Source organism: Pristiophorus japonicus, chromosome 12, assembly GCF_044704955.1.
Source record: "Pristiophorus japonicus isolate sPriJap1 chromosome 12, sPriJap1.hap1, whole genome shotgun sequence".
NCBI classification, from domain to species: Eukaryota; Metazoa; Chordata; class Chondrichthyes; family Pristiophoridae; genus Pristiophorus; species Pristiophorus japonicus.
In genome coordinates, this window is record NC_091988.1 from 153,153,685 (window position 1) to 153,175,221 (window position 21,537).

Consider the following 21,537-nt stretch of genomic DNA (forward strand, 5'->3'; position numbering starts at 1 on the left):
GTGTTGACATATTGCTCAAGGTGGGGAGGCAGTCTCAGAGAGAATGCCGGAAGGATATAATTAACATCAGTGCTTTGTTTGCATGCACCATTCAAAATTATTATTTAAAGATACTGAGAATATGAAAAGAACAATTGCAGGAAAAACATTTTTTTTTCTCATTGAAAAAGAGTTTCCTCCTGGATTTCTTACTCTCTTTGTTTTCACAAAGGATTTGAATTACAAACTAAACTAGGGTTTATAGGTAAAGTTCAGAGAAAGTGAGAAAAGCTGTATCTCAGAGATATGCAAGTTACAGAGAGGAGATCACTTAGAATTCCAAAATATTTTCTAATTAGAAATATTTGATTATGTAGCCGTGCAAGTAACTAAGTCATCCAGCTCAGTGCTCAAGAGAAAACAACTTTTTTGAGCAAATATGTTTCACAACTGCTTGCTAATACCCTCTCCAATGCGCAGAGACCCTGTGAATTGCACCCAGATCATTCCCTCACCCATTGCTGCCAGACCTGAGGACTTTATTTCCAGAGCAGGAATCCCCCGTGAGGGAAACCCCACAATGCACACCAACCAGTTCTATCATATGTCAGGTTTTCTCCTTACAGTGAGGTTAAAACACACTAAGAAAGTATTAACTTGCATTTATAGAGTACTTTTCATAACCTCAGGATATCCCAAAGTGCATTACAACCAATTAAGTCCTTTTTGAAGTATTTATGCTTGGGGTCACCAGACACCAGGGGGTGCCACTGTCGGAGGTCATCGGGCTGTACGCGCGCGTATGCGGTCACTGGTATATAAGCGCAGGTACCATGTCACGCGGGTTACTTTGGGCGTGAATAAAGTTGGATCAGGTTTACACCTGAGGCAGTGTACAGTAACAAGTCGTCTGAGTCATTACATTCATTACATTTGGCGATGAGGTAACTTAAGAACCTTCGCATGTACAATGGACACTATTGGAATTCTGGAGAGATTCGCAGATGGCGAGGATTGGGCGGATTTTATCGACCGCCTGGATCAGTATTTTGTGGCCAACAAAGTGGAGGGAGACACTGACGCAGTTCGGCGCAGGGCGGTTTTCCTCACCGTTTGTGGTCCAAAAATTTATGGCCTAATGAAGAATCATCTCTCGCCTTTACGTCCAATGGACAAAGAATATGGGGATTTGTGTGCTTTGGTGCCTGACCATCTTAAGCCAAAAGAGGGGATCATCATCTCATGCTATTGCTTCTACGTGCATGTTCGTGCTGAGGGCCAGGATGTGTCGGGATTCGTCACTGACCTACGACGTCTTGCTGAGCCGTGTAAGTTTGGGAACGTGTTAGAAGACATGCTGCGAGATTTCTTCGTGATAGGCTTCAACCATGATGTGATTCTTCGGAAGTTATTGGCCAAAGAGAAGTTGGATTTGAGCAAGGCCATTGCGACAGCCCAGGCATGCATGACAACTGATGATAATTTGAGGCAGATATCATCGAAGAGTCGGAGCTCCACGGCAATTACTGTAAACAAGATTGTGTCATCGTCTGGCAGAACTGCTTATGGCAGGGCCTACTCGACTGCTTATGTAAAACCTGCAGCTGCTCAAAGTCCGCCAACTGGTACGAATCCGATTTCACCCTGTTGGCGTTGTGGGGGCAATCATCGACCTCATCAGTGTCAGTTTAAACAGTACACCTGTAATGACTGTTCGAAAGTGAGGCATCTTCAGAGAATGTGCCCACAACTGAGCAAGCGAGCTGCCCCTCATCACATTGCTCATGATGACCAGTCCAATGCTGGCCTGGATACACAACCCGAGGAGGAACTGTATGGTCTGTATTCATTTTTGGGAAAGAGCCGATAATCGTTAATGTGAAGCTGAATGGAGTGCTTGTATCAATGGAGCTGGACACGGGTGCGAGTCAGTTGATAATGAGCCAAAGGACATTTGACAAGCTCTGGGACACTGAGGCTGTGAAGTCTATGTTGAGTCAATGCCAAGTGCTTACTTACACTAAGGAATAGACACCTTGACTATTGGCAGCGCAGTAGTCAAGGTGTCATATGACGGTGTGGTTCATGATCTACCGTTATGGATCGTCCCAGGTAATGGTCCAACGCTGTTTGGCAAGAATTGGCTCGAGAAAATCAAGTGGAATTGGAATGATATTAAAGCATTGTCAGCGGTGGATGACACTTCTTGTGCTCAAGTGTTGAAGAAGTTTCCTTCTTTGCTTGAACTGGGCATTGGTAATTTTATTGGAGCTAAGGTGCAGATTCACCTGGATTTGGATGCAAGGCCTGTCTATCATAAGGCTCGGTCTGTTCCCTACGTGACGAGGGAGAAGGTTGAAATTGAGCTTTACAAACTCCAACGTGAAGGGGTCATATCACCAGTCAAGTTTCACGAGTGGGCCAGTCCTATTGTTCCTGTGTTGAAGAGTGATGGCACTGTCAGGATTTGTGGAGACTACAAGGTTAAGATTAACTGAATTTTGAAACAGGATCAGTACCCGTTACCGAAGGTTGATGACTTGATCGCCATGCTAGCTGGTGGAAAGTCGTTCACTAAACTGGATCTGATGTCGGCCTATATGACACAGGAGCTTGTCAACACTTCGAAGAAACTCATCTGCATCAACACCCATAAAGGACTGTTTGTCTACAACAGGTGTCCTTTTGGAATTCGTTCGGCTGCAGCCATATTTCAGAGGAATAAGGAGAGTTTACTGAAGTCTGTTCCTTGAACTGTCATGTTTCAAGATGACATTCTGGTCACAGGTTGTGACACTACTGAACATCTGAACAATCTTGAAGAAGTCCTACATCATCTGGACAAAGTGGGGTTCAGACTGAAATGTTCAAAGTGTGTCTTCATGCCACCTGATGTTGAATTCCTGGGGAGGAAGATTGCTGCTGATGGCATCAGACCTACTGATTCGAAAACCAAGGCCATCAAAAATGCACCCAGGCCTCAGAATGTGACGGAGCTGTGTTTATTCCTTGGCTACTCAACTACTTTGGTAGTTTCTTACCCAGATTGAGCACTTTTCTAGAACCACTGCACATGCTACTCAGGAAAGGCTGGGTCTGTGGTGTATCTCAAGATAGAACCTTTGAGAAAGCTAAGAATCGACTCTGTTCAAACAAGTTGCTTTTTCATTAGGTCCGTGTAAGCGTCTTGTATTGGCCTCATCATATGGGGTTGACTTTGTACTCCAACAAGCAAATGAGTCGGGTAAGCTACAACCTGTTGCGTATGCTTCGAGAAGTTTGTCAAAGGCAGAAAGAACTTGCAGCATGATAGAAAAAGAAGCTTTGGCCTGTGTGTGTGGGATCAAAAAGATGCATCAATACCTGTTTGGTCTTCGTTTTGAACTCGAAACGAATCACAAGCCACACATTTCATTGTTTTTGGAAAACAAAGGGGTTAATACCAATGCATCGTCCCTATCCAGAGGTGGGCTTTAACATTGCCTATCTATGATTATGTTATTCGTCATAGACCCAGCACTGAGAATTGTGTCAATGCACTGAGTCGTCTGCTGTTGCCCACACCTAAGGTGGAGACGCCTCAACCTGCAGATCCACTGTTAGTAATGGATGCTTTTGAGAGTGAAAGAACACCTGTCAGTACTCAATAAGTTAGGATCTGTACCAGCCATGACCCTATTTTATCAGTTCTGAAACGTTGTGTTCTCAGTGGTGATTGGTCTGCAATACCTATGGAAATATGTGATGAGACCAAACCATACAACTGTCGCAAGGATGAACTGTCCATTCAGTCAGATTGTTTACTGTGGGGCAATCGTGTTGTCATGCCAAGAAAGGTAGAGAGAAATTGATACGTGAACTACATAGCACTCATCCTGGTATTGTCATGATGAAAACCATTGCTAAGGCTCATGTATGGTGGCCTGGAACTGACTCTGATCTGGAATCATGTGTGCATCGTGCAATACTTGCATGCAGCTAAGTAAAGTACCAGCGGAATCTCCGCTGAGTCTTTGGTCATGGCCATCTAAACCATGGTCGAGGATCCACATCGATTTTGCGGGCCCTTTCCTGGGAAAGATGTTTTTTGTTGTGGTGGATGCATATTCAAAGTAGATATAATGTGTTATTATGTCTTCCAGTACATCTACAGCTATTATTGAGAGCCTTCATGTCATGTTTGCTGCTCATGGTTTGCCTGACATTGTTGTGAGTGACAACGGATCTTGCTTCACAAGTCTGGAGTTTCAAGAGTTCATGAAACACAATGATATTAAGCATGTGAGATCAGCCCCATTCAAATCTGCTTCTAATGGTCAAGCAGAGCATGCTGTTCAAACAATCAAGCTGAGTATGAAACGTGTAACTCAGGGTTCACTGCAGACTCGCTTGTCCTGTATACTGCTCACTTACAGGACCAGACCTTATATGCTTACTGGGATCTCCCCTGCTGAACTACTGATGAAGAGAAGTCAAGGCCAAGCTCTCTCTTCATTTTGAATGATCGTGTTGAAAACAGAAGTCAAAGTCAGCAAGGGTATCATGATCATGCTGTTGTGTCACGTGACATCTCTGTCAACGATCGGTTTATGTACTGAACCATGGTCAAGGTCCAAAGTGGATTGCCGGTACTGTTGCAGCCAAGGAGGTTAACAAAGTGTTTATTGTCATGCTCAAGAATGGGCAAACATGCAGGAAACATCTTGATCAGATAAAACTGCGGCACACGGATGAACTGGAACCACTTGAGGAAGATGCAGTCAGTTACCAACCAACCAATGTTCATTCATTAGAGGACTTTGCTGTTATTATTGAAACTGGACCTTCAGTCTCTGATGTGATCATTACCACTCCCATCAGATCGGTTACTCAGCCTTCAGTCACAACTGAATCAGAGTGCTCGCCTAGAACTGAAGTTGAACTGAGACGATCAACTCGTGAGCGGAAAGTCCCAGACCGTCTTAATTTGTAAAAAGACTGACATTAAGATCTTGAAAGGGGATGTTATGTATTTATGCTTGGGGTCACTACTGTCTGAGGTCATCGGGCTGTACACGTGCGTGCGCGGTCACTAGCATATAAGTGCGGGTACCATGTCACGCGGTTTACTTTGGGTGCGAATAAAGTTGGATCAGGTTTACACCTGAGTAAGTTTACAGTAACAAGTCTTATGAGTCATTACATTCATTACATGAAGTATCGCCACTGTTGTAATGTTGGGAAACACGGCAGCTAATTTGCACACAGCTAGCTCCCACAAACAGTCATGTGATAATAACCAAATAATCTGTTTTTTTACTGATGTTGTTGGAGGGATAAATATTGGCAAGGGCACTGGAGAATTTCCCTGCTCTTTGAATAGTGGCTATGGGATCTTTTAAATCCAACTGAGAGGGAAAACAGGGCCTTGGTTTAACATCTCATCTGAAAGACAGCACCTCCGACAATACAGCATGCCCTCAGTACTGCACTTAGATCAGCCTAGATCATTTTCTTAAGTCTCTGAAATGGGGCTTGAACTCATATTTCTGACTCAGAAGCAAGAGTGCTACCAACTGAGCCACAGCTATTAAACTTCATGACCACTCTCTCAATGCTACTAAGCCCAGGTTTCCCCTATCTGGGGTTGCTGAACCTGAGGACACTCACTAAGTGCTACAAAGCTCTGAAAATGCCCTGTTGTAATGTTACACCCCATTTTACCCCAGCCACACTGGTAAAGCTGAAGACCTCTTTCCTTACTATTTCCAGACTCTAGTTTCCCCACTCCAATTCTGCCAAGCTTCAAGACCACCCATGGTGCTAACAAAACCCATAAACCCTTCCTCAACAGAGTTACACTAAAAGCCACATTCCAACCTCTAACGTCATGTATCATGTCTGCCACCATGCTGTATATGTTAAGGTCTTAAAGAGAAGGTAAGAGACGGAAAATAAGTTCATAGATAAAGGAACATACAATGATGAAAGGCGCTGATTGACAATTTTCATTGGATCATGGCAGAATTGTGGAATTCGATTCCCAAAACACCAGTAAAAATTCTAAAATACCATGGAATGAAAAAGCAATTTTATTTATTCAGTCTCTGTGAAACCGTGGCCCTGATAATGCATGGCATATCCACCGACTCATCGAAAACAACACTATGGGAGTTCCAATCTTGTATACGCACAGCAGATCCTGGAGCCTAACATTTGCAGGTACTTACAATTACATGGAATCCCACAGGAAATACTTAAGTAATGGTTTTAAAATGATGGTCAACATTAGCAGCTAAATGTAGCAAGGCCCATAATCCACAATCTGTTGCCATAAGGATGGCAACACAGGAAGTTACGCGCCTGTTTCTGTTGGAATTCCCTGATTTAGATAGTTTAAGTAAAGTTGGCAGGTAGAGCGAGGACGGGGGCGGAGGAACTGTAGCCAGTGAGGAAAGGGCCAACAACTCTGCACAATGACGGCGATCACAACAAAAATAGTCCCTTTTCCAGTTAGGAGGCTGAAAGTGGACAAAGAACCTGGGGAGGCCAAGGTCCCGCTGAATATAATGGAATGACCTTATCATTTTTTTGTTCTGTTTCCTGCCTGGCAGCCAGCCAAATCAACAGGCTGGACAGCCGGGAAAACAAGTGGCAGGAGACCACAGCCGAGGACTCTCGGGGACGGTCCCCAGCAATCGGATCGTGGGGCCGTCTGCAGATTGGGGCTTGGGGGAGGGGGATGTGTTAGGCCATGACCGCGGGAGTAGGAGAGAAAGGTTATCGAGGTTGATAAGAGCGGGGAGGGGGTGATTGCGGCAGGGACTAGAGAGATGCCACGATCAGCAAATTGGAGGCTGAAGGCTTCCTTGACCAGCTGTGGTGGGGAGCACTCTAACTCATCCTGACACTCGAGGAGTGCTTTAAAAGGCACTTACCTTCTGGAACAGGCAGCTCCTGCCTCCCTTTCGCTGCAGTGGTTTCTGAAGCCCTGGGAAACCTGGCTGGCAGCAATCTCATTTTAACCCTGCTCCCAGTTGCACTGTGGAGATCTGATTTAAATATGTTAATGAAGTTTCTATCTCTCCAAGACAGGGCACTCAAACAGCACTCTACCCACTGCCATAACAATGGCAGCAGGTACGTACACTTAGGGTTGGGGATACATTCCCTATTTTTTCAGGCATAACCGCCGCCCCCCAATCGCCCTCCCACCCATCATGGGAGCTCTATTTGAGTAGCAATGATGCCTTTCATGTTTGTTTATAAAAAAAAAGGATCTGTAATGCCCCCAAATGATATGCACATCAGTGAACATCCACAACTTCTCTTTTTTGCACTAATATAAAGCTAACTGTTTGGTCACCTATCCTATCTTTGATAGTTACAGGCTGTGAGTATTTTATACCAGAAGAGTGCAGTGCAGGAACAGTAAAGGTAGTTCAGTGCTGCTTGTTGAAGAATCCTCTACAGCCAGTCACAGTTGGTAAATTAACACCCACAGAGATAACATTGCATACCCTTGTTACAACCTCTGTCAGCTAATAAAGAATAAGCACCACTTATAAATCAGCCACTATGAGTTATTGCTATATGTAAACACACTGTGTATTTAACAATAGTTCATTTAAAAAGAGGAAAAAATATGGTTACCATTTATGAAAAAGAGGATCTATTTTAATACATTAACACTTTCTGATTTCAGTATTATCAATCTTCAAATTTTTAAGAAAACTATATATTTGTGTTCTAGAATTTTGCTGTTTGAGATGAATTTGATGTAGGATAAACATCCTGGTGTGACTGTTTGATACTTTGATTATATATAAAGCGTCTTTGTTTACTGTTATACGTCAAATTCACAATTTTTAGTGATAGTTATGTTGGTCTTTGCTGTTATATTTCAATGGCTGTTATTATTCTCTTGTCTGTATTTCAATGCAATCCAACATTATAACATTCAACATTCTTTTTACCCTTGTCAAGTGTTTCATACAACAGTCCGAGACAATCCACCAGTCCAGTATTGCTGGAAAGCGCTAGTTAAAGATGGAGGAAGATACTGACTTTATGCACCTGAATGTATTACTTACATTGGTTATTCAGAAATGTGCAATAAATCTAACGCAAGATTATAAAGCAGAATTTTATTATTTTTATGGTGCCACCCAATGATTTAATAGCTTGAAAGTTCCAAGTTCATTATTTTTTCCTTGCCAAAAAAAGCTGCCCTCCATCCCACAGTAGCCGCAGGTAATCGTGTATCACCACTTGAGGGAAGAGAAGGAAACAGGAACAGACTCTTTGATGTAGCATGTCAAGTTCTGTCAGCACCCCGGGCCCTGATTAGCCTGCTTTAGGGATAGTGTTACTACTTCAGTGTTAGTTGGCTTTAAAAAACCATGTCAGCATAAAGAGCCCTACTCCAGTTGAGACTGGAATACCAAGTGGCATTTTCTAATAACTTGTAGCAACTTGCACCGTGATTGTGCATTTGACACGATCAGGAGGGGAGGTCAGAAAAAAGTTGCCCCATTAAATGTTGCAAGAAAGTGTTGCCATTTCTGCTGGATATTCTGGTTCCATAATGGTGCCCATGGCACAAAAGATTGCTGCTGATTGATTGACTCTATTAAACGGTGACTTTGCATTTACGCAGACTGATTTACTATTACTTCAATTTTAAAATACCTGTCAAAAAAGGTTCCAAAATATGGGTTACTATCTGTAAACAAATAAACCTATTTTCTGCTGAATCAGCTCCATACTTAGAAACTGTCAGTTGGTCACTGCAGCTTCCAACTATTGTATACACGCAGAAGTAGCAAAGACAATTATCTTTAACATTTCTGTAATCACGAAGAAAAGATGGTGGATGTGCTTTACAGGTGATTGTGAAGCATAGCCATTACGGCAGGTAATTTCTCCATCATTAAAATAATGACTTTTGTTAAAATGCTGTTTGAAAGCTTGTGACTTTAGTTACTGACGCGTTGGGTAAGCAAACAAAAATGACCAGTATGACCAAACCAACGGCTCAACTGAAGAGTTTATAATGACCATGACATGGGAGTGATCTATAGATACATCATTGAGACGCGGCTTTGGAACAACATGATTGTATTTAATATGATAATGCTCTCATAGTGTTTGTTATTGTTCAGTAATAATCTCATAGTTTCCAAATCGGCATATGATGTAATAAGATCACTGGGCCTGTAAATAATCTAGTTCTCTTAATTCAGAGCTGCTTGAATTCAAATTAGCAGATGATTTATTCAGCACTTTGCTGTACTATTTATTTACTTAATTCGAACTATTGGATCATTCAAATGTTTAGTGTAAAAAATGACTGAATCATCAGCAGTAGATTGTACATCAAAGTTGATCATTGACGTCTCATAATGCAGCATTTAAATCACCTGACTATTATAGACCAAAACAGTGTGAACAGTTTTGTTCAACTTTTACCACAGTAATATAAATACTATGGTGGAATGATGAAAGCAGTTCATAAGACTAAATTGGTAGTTTAGTTCTTTATTGATGGTATGTTGTTACAAATATCACAACTTTTCCTCAGGAGAACAGCCATTTCTTTCTTTCGTGTGATACCACGTTTCGAACAGCAGATGTCACTTGTACTCTTTGCTCACAAGAGCATGCCAGCACTTGCACACAATCACGAGGTTACCAATGAAAGTGAGCAAGCCATTGCGAATACTAAACACCTTTGTGACTTTTATAATCTCAGTGACTTCATTCACATTAGTGACATGGCAAATTAACTATAAAAGGGATTAAGAATTCGTCTGGTTGCTATGTGCAGTGATACAGTAAATTGTGTTTGTAAAGATTTATTTTATTCATGACTAGGAGTGAAATTGTAAATGTTTTCTAGAAATACCAAACACAGGAAATCTTTATATACAAACTTATGACATCACAACTCATAGCAACAACAGAGATTCAAAACAGCAGATTTGAATTGGGTCTTCATCTTGGCTGAACAATGCAGTGGTTTGTGAAACATAGAAAATAGGTGCAGCAGTAGGCCATTCGGCCTTTCGAGTCTGCATCACCATTCAATATGATCATGGCTGATCATGCAACTTCAGTACCCCATTCCTGCTTTCACTCCATACCCCTTGATCCCTTTAGCCGTAACGGCCACATCTAACCCCCTTTTAAATATATCTAACGAACTGGCCTCAGCAACTTTCTGTGGTAGAGAATTCCACAGGTTCACAATTCTCTGAGTGAAGAAGTTTCTCCTCATCTCGGTCCTAAATGGCTTACCCCATATCCTTAGACTGTGACCCTTGGTTGTGGACTTCCCCAACATCGGAAACATTCTTCCTGCATCTAACCTGTCCAATCCTGTCAGAATTTTATATGTTTCTATGAGATCCGCTCTCATTCTTCTAAATTCCAGTGAATATAAGCCTAGTCAATAGTCTTTCTTCATATGTCAGCCCTGCCATCCCGGGAATCAGTCTGGTGAACCTTCGCTGCACTCGCTCAAGAGCAAGAATGTCCTTCCTCAGATTAGGAGACCAAAACGGTACACAGTATTCAAGGTGTGGCCTCACCAAGGCCCTGTACAACTGCAGTAAGACCTCCCTGCTCCTATACTCAAATCCTCTCGCTATGAAGGACAACATGCCATTTGCCTTGTTCATCGCCTGCTGTACCTGCATGCTAACTTTCAATGACTGATGTACCATGAGACCCAGGTCTCGTTGCACCTCCCCTTTTCCTAATCTGTCACCATTCACATAATATTCTGCCTTCCTGTTTTTGCCACCAAAGTGGATAACCTCACATTTATCTACATTATACTGCATCTGCCATGCATTTGCCCACTCACCTAACCTGTCCAAATCACCCTGCAGCCTCTTAACATCCTCATAACAGCTCAGTGTGATCTGCAAACTTGGAGATATTACATTCAATTCTTTCGTCGAAATCATTAATGTATATTGTAAATAGCTGGAGTCCCAGCACTGAACCTTGCAGTACCCCACTAGTCACTGTTCTATTCCTCTGGGTATTTGAACTATATAAATATACATGACAAACTCAAAGTCTTAAACTGTAGCATGCTATCATGACCACCACGGTGCCAACTCCCGCACACATTCCTCTCCCACCTCCATTGCAGGTGACTGGTGATTTGAAACCCAACTGGGGGACAGCTATGAAATTATCATGACTATTGTGGAAAAACCAGATAGAGTTAGGGTTGTAATGTTTATCACTGTCATTGGCAGCAATGCCCTAGATATCCACAATAATCTTTCCTACAATCAGAGGAAGACAAACAGGAAATTGAGATTATTTTGAAGCTCTGGGAAGAGCACCGTCAAGGTAAAGCCAACATCATCTATGAACGGTGCCAGTTTAACAACTGTGCACAAGGGGACGAGCGGTTTGACAGGTATTTCGTGAAAGTGAGAGAGCTAGCATTGTCATGTGATTTCAGCAATTTGAGGGATGATTTCTCCAGAGACCGCATCATCTGCGGAATATCAGATAACACTTTGCATAAGCAGCTGTTTCAAGAATCAAGCCTAATGGTCAATAAATGTGTGATGCTCTGTAAAGCTACAGAGGCCACAATTACGCAAATGAAATCCAGTCCCAGCACTGAACCTTGCGGTACCCCCCTAGTCACTACTTGCCATTCTGAAAAGGACCCATTTATTCCTACTCATTGCTTCCTGTCTGCCAACCAGTTCTCTATCCATGTCAATACATTACACTAATCTCTTGTGTGGGACCTTGTCAAAAGACTTTTCAAAGTCCAAATACACCACATCCGCTGGTTCTCCCTTGTCCACTCTGGTATTTACATCCTCAAGAAATTCTAGAAGATTTGTCGAGCATGATTTCCCTTTCATAAATCCATGCTGACTTGGACCGATCCTGTCACTGCTTTCCAAATGCGCTGCAATTACATCTTTAAGAATTGATTCCAACATTTTCCCTACTACCGATGTCAGGCTAACCAATCTATATATCACTGTTTTCTCTCTCCCTCTTTTTTAAAAAAGTGGTGTCACATTAGCTACCCTCCAATCCATAGGAACTGATCCAGAATCTATAGAATGTTGGAAAATGACCACCAATGCATCCACTATTTCTAGGGCCACTTCCTTAAGTACTCTGGGATGCAGACTATCAGGTCCTGGGGATTTATCGGCCTTCAATCCCATCAATTTCCCTAACACAATTTCCTGACTGATAAGGATTTCCTTCAGTTCCCTCTTCTCGCTAGACCCTTGGTCCCCTAGTATTTCCGGAACGTTATTTGTGTCTTCCTTAGTAATAGTGTCTTCTTCAGTAGTAGTGGCGAAAATGTTGGAATCAATTATTAAAGATGAAATAGCAGCGCATTTGGAAAGCAGTGACAGGATTGGTCCACGTCAGCTTGGATTTGTGAAAGGGAAATCATGCTTGACAAATCTTCTTGAATTTTTTGAGAATTAATTGACTGGGCGAGCCCAATTGTGCCGGTGCTCAAGGCGGATGGGTCGGTCAAGATATGTGGTGATTACAAGGCCACCATCAATCGGGTGTCACTCCAAGACCAGTACCCGCTACCAAGAGCGGAGGACCTCTTTGCGACGCTATCCGGTGACAAACTTTTTTCAAAATTGGACCTGACCTCAGCTTACATAACCCAGGAGCTGGCGAGTGAGTCGAAGAAGCTGACCACCATCACGACACACAAGGGATTGTTTGAGTACAACAGATGTCCGTTTGGGATTTGCTTGGCCACCGCGATCTTTCAATGATACATGGAAAGCCTCCTCAAGTCGATTCCAAGGACGGTGGTTTTTCAAGACGACATCCTCATCACGGGTTGCGATACTGAAGAACACCTCCACAACCTGGAGGAGGTGCTATGCGATTGGACCGTGTAGGTCTCCGACTGAAAAAGGCGAAGTGTGTCTTCCTAGCTCCAGAGGTAGAATTCCTGGGGATGAGGATAGCAGCAGACCGGATCAGACCTACTGCATCCAAAATGGAAACGATCCAGAGAGCACCCAGACCCTGTAACATGACGGAGCTGCGTTCGTTTCTGGGGCTCCTGAACTATTTTGGTAACTTTCTTCCCAAATTGAGCACGCTGTTAGAGCCACTACACATGCTCCTACACAAAGGTCACGAATGGGTCTGGGGGAGACAGCCAGGAAAGGGCTTTTGTTAGAGCAAGCAATTTGTTATGCTCCAACAATCTGTTAACGTTATATGACCCATGTAAGAAACTTGTTTTAACATGCGATGCGTCGTCCTATGGGGTCGGGTGTGTGTTGCAGCATGTTAATGCCAAGGGTCAGTTATAGCCGGTAGCTTATGCCTCCAGAAGTCTGTCCCAGGCAGAAAGGGGCTACAGGATGGTGGAAAAGGAAGCGCTTGCTTGTGTATATGCAGTAAAAAAAAATGCACCAGTACCTGTTTGGCAGGAAATTTGAGCTGGAGACAGATCACAAATACCTAACGTCCCTTTTGGCCGACAACAAGGCCATAAATGCAAATGCGTCGTCCCGCATACAGAGGTGGGCACTCACGTTAGCCACCTATGACTATACAATTCGGCACAGACTGGGCACTGAAAACTGCGCCGATGCACTCAGCAGGCACCCACTAGCCACCACCAAGGGGGCAACCGTGCATGCTGCTGAGATGGTCATGGCTGTTGAAACTTTCGAAAGCAAAGGCTCACGCGTGACAGCCCGTCAGATCAAAGTCTGGACAAATAGAGACCCGCTACTACCAGTCTTTAGTCAAGAAATGTGTCCTGAATGGGGACTGGGCAGCCACGTACGGGTCATGACCTGAGGAATTAAACCATTTCACAGGAGCAAGGATGAACTCTCGAGTCAGGCCGATTGCCTGCTATGGGGAAACCGAGTAGTCATGCCCCAGATGGTCAGAGAGGTGTTCATCTGAGAACTCCACAAAGAGCACCCGGGCATTGTCATGATGAAGACAATTGCCAGGTCACATGTTTGGTGGCCAGGGATAGATGCATACCTGGAACTTTGTGTTCGCAGGTGCAACACATGTGCCCAGCTGGGCAATGCGTCCAGGGAAGCCCCCCTTAGCCCCTGGTCCTTGCCCGCCAAGCCATGGTCACACATGAATGTGGACTACGCAGGTCCTTTCATGGGAAGAATGTTTTTGGTTGTAGTAGACGCCTACTCCAAATGGATCGAGTATGACATTCTCAATTCAAGCACATCCTCTGCCACGTTAGAAAGTTTACGGGCAATGTTCACCACCCATGCTTTACTGGACATCTTGGTCAGCGACAATGGCCTATGCTTTACAAGCATTAAATTCCAGGACTTCATGGCAGGAAATGGTATCAACCATGTCAGGACGGTACCGTTCAAGCCGGCCTCAAACGGCCAGGCGGAACGAGCAGTGCAGATAATCAAACAGGGGATGCTCAGAATCCAAAGGGGTTCCCTACAAAGCCGCTTATCATGCCTCCTGTTGGCCAATAGATCCTGACCACACTCGTCACAGGGGTTCCGCCCGCAGAGATGCTAATGAAAAGGATGCTCAAAACCAGGTTATCCCTTATACACCCCACGATGAAAGAAATTGTTGAGAGCAGGCACCGGTCACAATGTGACTACCATGACGGGAATGCCAGGGCGTGATGTATTGATGTCAATGACCCTGTCTTTGTCCTCAACTACGCTGCAGGGCCTAAATGGCTCACAGGCACTGTGATTGCCAAAGAGAGGAATAGGATTCTGGTAGTTAAACTTACCAATGGACAAATCTGCCGCAAACACGTGGATCAAACAAAAAGGAGGTTCAGCAACCCCATAGAAGAAGCAGAGGAAGAACACGATGTACAGTTCAGTCCTCCACAGGTGACTGAACACCAGAATCAAGTGGAGGAGAGCCCAGTCACTGTGTGCAGTTCAGAGAGTCCTGAGGCACCACAAACAGCAGTCACTCAGGCCAGCGTCCAACAACCGGAGCCCCAACTCAGGCGCTCTACAAGGGAGCGTAAACCACCAAAGAGACTTAACCTGTGATCCCAATAAGACTTTGGGGGGGCGAGGTGATGTCATGTATTCAACTGTCATTGTGATCCATGTCTAAACTGACCTAAGTTGTACACCGTGAGACCACTAGATGGTGAACTTGCGGGAGACACTCCTAACCTGGTAAAAAGGGAAGCTCCACCCACCTTCTTCACTTCAGTGCTGGCTAATAAAAGTTACTGGTCACAGAGTGACCTTCTCTCAAGTATGGGCCCTGTGTGCATTTGCACTGTATAATAAGGAAATATTAGGGAGGGTGAACAGCCAGTTGTCGTGGTACATATAGGTACCAACGATATAGGTAAAAAACGGGATGAGGTCCTACAAGACAAATTTAGGAAGCTAGGAGTTAAATTAAAAAGTAGGACCTTAAAAGTAGTAATCTCAGGATTGCCACCAGTGCCACGTGCTAATCAGAGTAGGAATCGCAGGATAGCTCAGATGATTACGTGGTTTGAGCAGTGGTGCAGAAGGGAGGGATTCAAATTCCTGGGACATTGGAACCAGTTCTGAGGGAGGTGGGACCAGTACAAACCGGACGGTCTGCACCTGGGCAGGACCGGAACCAATGTCCCAGGGGGAGTGTTTGCTAATGCAGTTTGGGAGGAGTTAAACTAATATGGCAGGGGGATGGGAACCTATGCAGGGAGACAGAGGGGAATAAAATTAAGACAGAAGCAAAATATAGAAAGGAGAATAGTAAAATTGGAGGGCAGAGAAACCCAAGGCAAAAAACAAAAAGGGCCACTTTACAGCAGAATTCTAAAGGGTCAAAATGTGTTAAAAAGACAAGCCTGAAGGTTCTGTGCCTCAATGCGAGGAGTATTCGGAATAAGGTGGACGAATTAACTGCGCAGATAGCAATTAACGGATACGATGTGATTGGCATCATGGAGACATGGCTCCAGGGTGACCAAAGCTGGGAACTCAACATCCAAGTGTATTCAGCATTTAGGAAGGATAGACAGAAAGGAAAGGGAGGCGGGGTTGTGTTGCTGGTTAAGGAGGAACTTAGTGCAGTTGTGAGGAAGGACATTAGCTGGATGATGTGGAATCGGTATGGGTGGAGCTACGGAATACCAAAGGGCAGAAAACGCGAGTGGGAGTTGTGTACAGGCCACCAAATAGTAGTAGTGAGGTTAGGGACAGCATCAAATAAGAAATAAGGGATGTGTGCAATAAAGGTACAGCAGTAATCATGGGCGACTTTAATCTACATATTGATTGGGCTAACCTAACTGGTAGCAATGCGGTGGCTGAGGATTTTCTGGAGTGTATTAGGGATGGTTTTCTTGATCAATATGTCAAGGAACCAACCAGAAAGCTGGCCATCCTAGACTGGTGATGTGTAATGAGAAGGGACTAATTAGCAATCTTGTTGTGCGAGGCCCCTTGGGGAAGAGTGACCATAATATGGTAGAATTCTTTATTAAGATGGAGAGTGACAAAGTTAATTGAGAAACAAGGGTCCTGAACTTAAGGAAAGGTAACTTTGATGATATGAGGCACGAATTGGCTTGATTAGACTGGTAAATGATACTTAAAGGGTTGACGGTGGAATGGGGTACTGAGGTGAATGATCAGCCATGATCTTATTGAATGGTGGTGCAGGCTCGAAGGGCCGAATGGCCTACCCCTGCACCTATTTTCTATGTTTCTATGTTTCTTAGTGAAGACAGAACCAAAGTATTTGTTCAGTTGGTCTGCATTTCTTTGTTCCCCATCATAAATTCACCTGATTCTGACTGCAAGGAATCTACATTTGTCTTCACTAATCTTTTTCTCTTCACATATCTACAGAAGATTTTGCAGTCAGTTTTTATGTTCCCTGCAAGCTTACTGTCATACTCTATTTTCCCCCTCCTAATTAAACCCTTTGTGCTCCTCTGCTGAATTCTAAATTTCTCCCAGTCCTCAGGTTTGCTGCTTTTTCTGGCCAATTTATATGCCTCTTCCTTGGATTTCACACTATTCCTAATTTCCATGGTTTAGCCACCTTCCCCATTTTATTTTTACACCAGACAGGGATGTACAATTGTTGAAGTTCATTCGTGTGATCTTTAAATGTCTGCCATTGCCTATCCACCATCAACCCTTTAAGTATCATTTGCCAGTCTATCCTAGCCAATTCACATCTCATACCATCAAAGTTACCTTTCTTTAAGTTCAGGACCCTAGTCTCTGAATTAACTGTGTCACTCTCCACCTTAATGAAGAATTCTACCATATTATGGTCACTCTTCTCCAAGGGGTCGCGCACAACAATCTTTAAGAAACCCTCAACTATCTTTAAGGTATCGCTTCTTCTTGCTATAAAGACCCTGTTGCACCAGGTCTGTAACAAAAACGGTGAACGTGGGTTGAAAGTCAAATGAGTTTGCCAATTTAAAATGCAGTTGCACACATTGTGTCCATTTTCTAGAAGTTTGTCTAAATACTGAATACACATGTTGCTTTATTTTATTTAAAAAGTAGTACTACTATAAGTTCACTGCATATTTCTGAATTATAGATACAATGGCCCAAATCTTACTGTGGCAGGCCAAAGATCTGAACCCTCTGTTAGTTAGACTTGCTGTTGCCCGCTTAATGTTAACAATGGTCCGGAATTTGCGGTTGTAATGAGAGCAAAACTGTCAACGTTCCATGTATCTACAACTTCTGGCATCTGCACATGTGTAAATGCGGAAGTCCAGAAGTTGGTGACATTCATTCACTGCTCCTCCACAAGGCATGGAGTTGAATTCCCCACAGCGGGCAATCAACTGAAATCACTGAATTGGTGAGCACTGCATTCTAATACTGCTGTTAAAAAAAAAAACCAAAAAATTAAATCTTGTTCAATAAGTTGTAACTGCGATTTTAACAGTGTACTGTGTCGTAACAACTGCTAAACTAACATTCTTACCCTGAAAACCTAATTTTATATTTGTAGAATGTCAATTCTTTCCATTATGATAAAAATTCCATGGTTTTTAATATAATTTTTTAAAGTTTATTTATGATATTTCAACTTCTACATTACTCCCATGTGTATATCCAAATCTTTATTTTTCTCCCTGTAAAATTATTCTAAAAGTGAAGGATAATCTGTGCATTTTACTTCTTGGTTTGCTGTCTGTGAGAAGTCTTCAATGTGATTGACTGTTTAGCTAGCTTGATGACATCACTGTTGTTGGATGCTGGGGATCCCCTAGACTTACCACCAGATTCAAATTAATGTCGGGAGAGGTGAAATCTACACCACAGAGATCACTAGGTCAGCAGCAAGCACCATCATTTTGTCGCTGACCGCAAAATTCGGGCCAATATTTTTCCCTGCAAGTTGCTGGAAGTGGGAGATGGAAATGTACAGCACCCTCTCCATGGCATCTGGTATCTGAGTAAATGGGGCAAACAACTGTATATCTCCTTAGCCAATCAGGTTGTAGGATTCTGAAATTGACAGCGCAAAGATTGACATGGAAGTGTCAGTTAGAATAGTGAATTAAATGTCAAATCAGGTACAGAAAGAGAAATAAAGGAAGAGAAGAAATATTTGAATGAGAGAGATAAAAGAGACAAAGAAAAAGTGAAAAAAAAATTACATTCAAAAAATTGTTTTTAAATCTCCAACAGAAATGAAATCCTGAAGTACGAGACTCCACACTTGTAATGGTTAATTTTCAGTGCCAGAGAGCTTGACTGGCAATAATTAACACTTATCACATTGGTAAAAGGGACTTGAACTGACTTGATTTAACTTTCTGTGGGGAGCTTACTTTGTATCTACAGTGTAAGTACAGAAACTTCATGCCATTCAATGTGTTTGAATGAGGATCTAAACAGCAAGATACCATTTTCACAAAGCTTTCGGCAAAATGGCGCATATCCGACAACAACTTTCCGATTCCCGCATTTGATCGTGCATCTGCCAAAGCCTGAAATTGCTGAACCATTTGTGTATAAATAATGGCGAGCGCCATTAGCCTTACTGTTATCTTGATAGTAAATTCTGACCCAATGTAATCTTGTATGTTTGATTCTAGTATGGAATCCTCCTGCAGTTCCCAAGGGGAAAATCTAAAGCCTGAACTGCTCTGTGTTTTCAGGTAAGTATTTTGGTCTGATTAATGACACTGGCTCCTTATTCTCCATTACGTTTTGTTCAGATAATAAACTTCCCATTCAAATGCCACTTACATGTTTAATGGTACTGAAGAGGGTTTGGGACAGGTAGCTCTCCACAAACCGAAAATATTGTTTTAAATACATTTTATCAGTCGGATCATTTTTAAAGTTTGGTTCCCTTTAGTCGCAGTTATACCGACTCCAGTGCAAATCTGTGTTAGAATGCTACCACAAGCTGTATCTCACACCATTCGTAAACATTCAATGTGCTATCACTTCAGCAAATTCATCCCACAATTTGTGTTGCATCCTCACACTGCAATATACCTGGACCGCATGAAAGTGATTTTCCACTTTGCTGAATGTTTGGCCATACACTTTTGTTTGCCAGTTTCCCGTTCCTGTTTTATTGGGATACAATTTCACAGACACTAGCCAGCCTCACTCATTTGGCCACTATTCATGTTTGTGCTTTGACAGTGAATGTCAGCTAGCTATTTGACAGTGGGGGGGCATTGCAGTGAGGCAGAATCCTGTCCCCGCACGTGTGTCCTTCCAGCAGTGGTCACTGGATAGAGAATCAGAGGGCTAGAATTTGTACTGCATCGCCGCCCGGTTTCTTGGAAAACCAGGTCGGCAAAAATTTCCACAAAGAGTTCCGCCGGCGGTTTCAAAATGCCGCTGCGGAGCGGACCACCAGTGTGCACCACCATCATCCGATTTTTGACTCAGCGGTGACCCATAGGTAAGTAGAAAAAAAAACACCCACCAGAAGCAGTGGGAGCTGGGCGGTAGGTAAGTCGCCCTGCAAAAAAAAGGTAAGTTCATGGGTTTTTAAGAATTATGTTAAAATTCTCTTAAGGTGAAAAAGGTCCTAAAAATGTTTTATGATTTTTTTATTTTACGTTTTTTTTAAATATTTTTTTGTGTTTTCCTCCTCGGCCCAACCCGTAGCCTCGGTCTAAATTTTAGTAATTACCACCCATTTTGTTTAAGAACCGCCCAATCGGCCCAAGATTCCATTTTCCGCCGAGAATCAGGGTGTAAAGACCATTATTTTTTGCCGATAATTTTTAAATCTTAACGGTATTTTGGGCGGCAATCTGGCCTGGCGGACGTTTTGGAAAATCTAACACAGAGTTTCTATCCCCTAACCCAGAGGTGTGGACGCCAACTGTAGCTCCCTTATTGCTACCTTTGGTTGAGATCAGATAAGTCAGCAAAGTCTGGGTTTGAACTTGGCTGTTTCCTGCTCTGTACTCACTGAATACACTCTCTGAGCCATTTGGGGAGCTCTCTGCTCTTTCACTTTAATATAACACATTTACTGCTCTTCCTCTCCAAATCTTCCATCTGTTCTCACAATGGACAAAAGCATCTTCATTTCAGGGACATCAGAGACCTGAATATGGACAACTGTGGATTGTCAGACATTTAATAATTTTATATTGAGCTGGCTTACAGCTACCTAGAGCACCTGATACCTTTTTGCACCAGTTCAGGTCTTTTTTATGGTTAATTGTACAATAGTATTGTAGTATTTCAAGCTGCACAATCATTTTCTGCACTGTGTACTTATATATTAACTGTATACTTATCAATAGCTACACAATATAACTGGCATACTGCACTCATTGCTGTGTATTGAATTTTGTTCTACATTTTGCTGAAAGAATGCTTCATTTCCCTTCAAGAAACTCTTGTATTTTCTCTACTTAAGAGATTACATGAGGGATCTATACAGTAAAAGAAAGCTACATTGAATGTGATGTGCATGCAGTGTTTGTTTTCATCATGTGTACTTTCAGCCGAGACTTTTAACTTTAATAATTCAATATAGTTTTACGTGATTGATAGTGGCCCTTTCTCCTTGGACTACTTGTGGCCATTATAAACAATCCAAACCAAATCAGAAAGAGAATAAAAACAAAGTGAGCTGGGTATATTAATCCAATTATGAAACTCTTCGAAAATTATAGTATATAACTTATGGCAGGTTATTCCTCACTGCTTTTTATTGCTATGTTGTGCATTTATATTCCCTTACAGCATGCATCATTCATTGTACAAGATGAACATTCTTTGTCAATATTTTTCTGTAACCAACCAATAGCATTGTGTTAAAACCACCCAAGGTGACTCACCTAAACAGTCTTCCATCTTAGACTAAGTCATGCTTAACTTAATGCCCTCAATTTGAAGTACCCCAGGGCAGTAGTACTACCCCTCTACCCTATCCAAACCATCATCTCCAGCTTAAGAAAATAATCCCTTACTGTACCAGTTTAGATTTGTTTTGTCCAGCTTATACTATTGGCTGTGCCCACTAGAACTAGGTTGAAATTGTTTAACTTTGTTTTATATGGAACCCTAACAGTTGACTGAGGGAAACTTT